Raw genomic sequence first — 5096 nt, 5'->3', positions numbered from 1 at the left:
CCAGTGGGTTCCCAAGGGTGTAAATCTATATGGGAGCAGAAAGGCTCCTCCCTGTCTCTCGGGTTGGCTGGTGGGTTTGAACTGTTGCCCTTGGATTCTCAGCCCCATGCATAACCCACAGTGCCACCCTGACTCCTTCGATCAGAGACTGGCAGGTGTCAAAAGAGGAACGACTACACAGAAAACCATCTAGAAGTAATCCAACCTCTTTAGATGGGATATCCTAAAGGATCTCAGGGGCCTTGACACCTCCAGGAAATCTTGCTTGAGGACAGGTAGGTCACCGGGAGTTCTGTTCACGTTGGGATTATCAAACAAGAGACATTGATCTTGAGAGTCTCGAAGAAATGTGCGCTATTTGTTGAGTAGATTAGAGGGAAGCACCAATGGCTGCTCTCGCCCCTGGAATCTCTCCTGTCACTTAGGCTGATGAGTGGGAGGGGATGATTTTGGAGGTAGGACTAAAGTTTACGCTGACCCCATTGAAGAGGAAATAGGCACTATGAGAACACTTCTGGACAATGACTAAGGAGGACCACCCAAAGAGAAGTTGTTGCATTTGAATTACAGCCCTGGTGAAGACTATCAAAAGTACCACAGTCTGCCAGAACAACATATAAATCTCTTCTTGGCAGAAATACAGCCAGAATGTTGCTTTGAAGGGATAATGGCAAGACTTTGTCTCTTGTACCTTGGACACGTCATTAGGAGAGACCAGTGTGTGGAGAAGATCACGTTTGCTAACACACAGGGTCAGTGTGGACCCGTGGCCGCAGCTGTGGGCTCAAGCCTCACAACTGTGAGGCCGGTGCAGGACCTGGCAGTGTCTTGTTGTGTCGTGCAAAAGCATTGCTAACGAACTGGAGTTGACTCAATAGTACCCCGCCACAACAAGAAAACCTAAAATATCAGATTATACTTTCAGGAGTTTCTGGTGCAAAGAGAGTTAGCTTCTGACCTCGCAGGAACAGCAACTGATGTGATGGGTGTAAGGCTGACAACATGGTTCTAGGGATGGGTCAGTAGCATAGGCAACTACATATCCAGTCCTGCTCCAGGGAGAGATTCAAGCAACACATGCCAGTAGAAGCGCGGAGGCATAAAGCCTGGTGACAGCTATTTTCTGTGCTTACCTTTTTTAACCCTCATAATGCTGATCAAGTATATAGCATAATCTCCCTTTTATAAATTAAGAGATATATAAATGGAGGCTCAAATAGTTGCATATTTTGCCAAAGGATGCACGGAGATGAGCTCAGAATAGAACCAAGAACAATTCTATGCAAGTGTTTTTATTAACCAGTTTATTAAATTGAGTGAAACATTAAATTAGAAGAAGCTATAGATGTAAGTGCCACAGATTTGAAACTTTATGTGATCGATGTTACCAGAAGAAGTACACATTTAGCCTGTGCTCAACACTCTAACGTTATTGTACATGAGAATTATTATCGAAAAGCAAGCCCTGGATTCATGAACTACAATGCCTGCAAGTTCCGAGAGTGATTGAACTCCAGTTTTCGATCAATTCTTCAGATGAAGAGTCTCTCATCTCACCGTAAATTACTATATGCTTGCCCGATAGAAATGCAAACATTTTACTGCTTTAAAAAATCTTTCTCTTTTGCTTTTCTATTATTTAGAGACAGAACAATTGATTTTTATTTCCTCTTTCAAATTACTATAGTCCAGAAACAATGAGCCATTGAATTTCTTTCACGTTTTATGATATGTTCAAATGATTGGAGAATCATTTTGGTAATGCAAAAATGCTCTCTAATCATATCAGGCTGAAATGCAATATGTACCTGGAATGAAAAAATTCTAGTAAATTATTAAAACATTTCTATGAGAATAGCATATAGGATAGCCTCTGCATATAATAAAACAAACCAAAAACATTCCACATCAATTGAAAGCTAGCTCAAAGACTACAAAAGGAATATTTCCAATACCCATGTTAAATTAGAAAGACTGACCATGACATACTAATCAGTATTATAGACACATATGTTCAGGAACCAATAAAATAAATAATAATGACTGTTCTCCACAACCTATTTTGCAAAAGACTTCCACCCATTTATCTCATTTCCTCATTAATACCTAATGCAGAAATCCAAGGACCAGTGTCCCTCGGGATGAGGTGAGGAACTTTACCCATCTCTCGATGCCTCCATGGCAAAAGATGGAACACAAACCCGGTTTCAGTTATTTCTTTCTGTGTCACAGCCCACCCCAAAAGGCCGTGGTTTAAAGTCCCTGTGGTTCTCTTGGGTTCCTCCAATTTTGTGGATCAGGAATTCCGGAAGCTCTGTAACTGGGTAGTTTGTTTCTGATCTGTGGAGCATCAAATGGTGAAGAACTTCCAAGATGGTTTCTTCACTCCCAGGTCTGCCACCTCCGTGCTTCTTGGCTTCTTTCTATCTTCCAGGACCTCTCCATACCGCATGGAATGCTCATGACAAGGACTCATCAGGGTGGTCACACTTCTTATATGGTGGCTGCCTTCCAAGACAAAGAAGCAGAAAGTGAGAACACAGGGAAGGACTATGTCAGGAATTGGCACAACATCTCTTTTGCCATATGTAGATACATATGGATATTTATACGTATGTATGTATGTCAAAGCAATCACAGCACCTTCTCAGATGCAAGGGGATGGACAAAGTCACACATAGCAAAAGAATGTAGAGGATGAGAGATAGCGGTGTGGCATTTTGGGAAGCTTGAATCATTCCCAAATGCAGATCTCTTCTGATCCATGTTTAGTCTCCACTACACCAAGATGAAGGAGCTCTCTTGAACAGTGGGCTACTTGGGCTACGAGCTGCAAGGTCAACTATTTGAAGCCACCAGATGATCTTAGGTCAAAAGAGGAGGCTTTCAGCTCTTGTCAAGGTTTACAGCCTGAGGAATGCACAGAGGCAGTTCTACTCTGTCCTACTAGTTCTCTCTGAGACACAATTAACTCAATGGCATTGAGGGACACCACATTGCTCCCTAGGAGGACCAACAACAAGGAATCAGTCAGTCCGTATTATTTTAAACTTATATTAATGGCCACAGTATACCCATGCCAGTAAATTCTAATCTAATCAGATCATAGATCATGGAGTATTTTGTGCTACTATTCCTAACCAAATGGATTTAATTATGCTTAGGGTAGTGTCCCAAACCTAATTTTTACAGCGCCTATAGATTCTACTGTGAATTCTTGTGGCGCTATGAACTTGACATCTACCTGCTATTTCAAATCCAATTTACTACCCAATCATTTCTCTAACTCTGCCTGTTTCCCCTCACCCCATCTCACTGAACTTCTATAATGTCGCTGAGGAGCCCTGTGGCATAGTGGGAATGCATTGGGTGCTAACTGCAAGGCTAGCAGTTTGAAATCACCAGTTGCTCTGTAAGACAAAGATGAGGCTTCCTGTAAAGAGTTAGGGACTACCGTTTCTCGGCCTTTGGCTAAGATCAAGTATAATATCTTTTCTTATCAGTTCAACTTCTGATATGTCCTCTAGCTGAGGACAGCATATTAAATTGTTTTTGCTACTGGGAGTTGGACTAGGAGCTTGCTCCACCGCTGCATGCGTCAACCTGGTATTGCAGTACTTCCAGGAATGGGGCGGTCCCTCGGGGGCTCTCTCTACTGTGTAAAGTCAGATTTAACAGCATTTTCCCCTTCTTGGTGTAGCTTTTGCTGTGTATCTATCTTAAACTTCCAGAATTTGTTTCTTCTTGCTGTAGGAATACTACTTGATTCGTCATAATTCTATTTCACTTAGGTGTGTTTCTACTCATTCATATAACTGTAACTGGTCCTTGCTCACTAGCCAAACCACCAAACTAGCTATCCCATTTGATCTTTGGTTTCTTTCTTCTCCTCTCTTTCTTTCCCTAACGAGTTTCCTCACTTTTTGAGAATTCAAATTTTAATAAATATTAAAAACAAAAAAAGAGTTAGGGTGTCTGAAACTCACAGGGGCAGTTCTACCCTAGGCTATCAGGTTGCTGTGAGTCAGAATCAACTCAGTGGTAGTGAATTTGGCTCTGGCTTTTAATAATGTCCCTGAGTTCTCTCATTGGACAGGCACTGTCAACTACTTTGTTTACTTCTCAGCCCTCTTCTCACCAACTTCCATGCTTGCACAAGATACTACAACTCAACTGCCGAGCAAGGAGACAAAATCCACCCATCCTTTAGAATCCAGCCCAGCCTGAAAATTCCTTCCACCCCCATTTGCTCTCTTCTTCATTTCCTCACCACCAAGTAAAATGTAGAAAAAGTTAAGAATCCTTGCAAGAATAAAATGTCAGATAAAGGCAAGAGGTAGGGAGCTCAGCTGGTGATCACAAAACAAGGTAAAGATCCAGAAGCTGGAAATGAGGATGTATAGAAGAGAACAAGAGAAGACGAAAACAACCACCTCACTACCATTGAGTCTATTGACCCTATAAGACAGGGTAGAACTGCCTTGGTGGGTTTCCAACACTGGAACTATTTACGGGAGTAGAGCCTCATCTTTCTCCCATAGATCAGCTGGTGGTTTTGAACTGCTGAAGCATAAGCACTGGGCCACCAGCGCTCCAGAACACTAGAAGACATGATTAAAGGTTCTTGAGGAAGAGATTTGTCCTTCAAGAAAATAATACTCACAGCATGGAGCATGATATCCTGGACAGGAGCAGGGCAAGAACGGAAGCAAGGAGATTATTTGGGGATTAATCATTCATTCAGAGGCAAGGAAAATGAGCACATGTACTATGGCTCCAAAAATGTCAGATGGGACAGTTTACAAAAATATTTTAAAAGAAAAATTACTCTTTTTTATTACTTTTTTAATTTTTAAAATTACTTTCTTTTCTTTTGAGTAATTGGATTTGAGAATGAGGAAGAAATGCAGGCATTATATTGGGAGGTCGAACTAGATTCGTATTTTTGTTAGAAGTGAGAAACCCCATGTGGATTCATTTGTGTTGAATTGAATGACCTTAGATGTCCTTATTTCCCAGTGGAAGTAGTGCTTCATGTTTTCAAAAAGTGCCCTGAAATAACAGTTATTACTTGAGTCAGTGATGCTGCAAAACCA

The 5096-nt window shown here is 41.5% G+C and overlaps 1 non-coding gene across 1 annotated transcript; it reads left to right on the top strand.

Moving 5' to 3' along the window:
* Positions 1 to 3452: 3452 nt before the first annotated feature.
* Positions 3453 to 3640, top strand: LOC115872261. The gene has a single exon (XR_004047767.1). It is a non-coding gene; the product is annotated as a U2 spliceosomal RNA (small nuclear RNA).
* The last annotated feature ends 1456 nt before the right edge of the window (positions 3641 to 5096 follow it).

Source organism: Echinops telfairi, unplaced genomic scaffold (assembly GCF_000313985.2).
Source record: "Echinops telfairi isolate 266 unplaced genomic scaffold, ASM31398v2 ScPeMD7_7421;HRSCAF=8459, whole genome shotgun sequence".
NCBI lineage: Eukaryota > Metazoa > Chordata > Mammalia > Afrosoricida > Tenrecidae > Echinops > Echinops telfairi.
The sequence above is the reverse complement of the archived record's forward strand: the minus strand, read 5'-3'. Positions and strand labels throughout refer to the sequence as shown.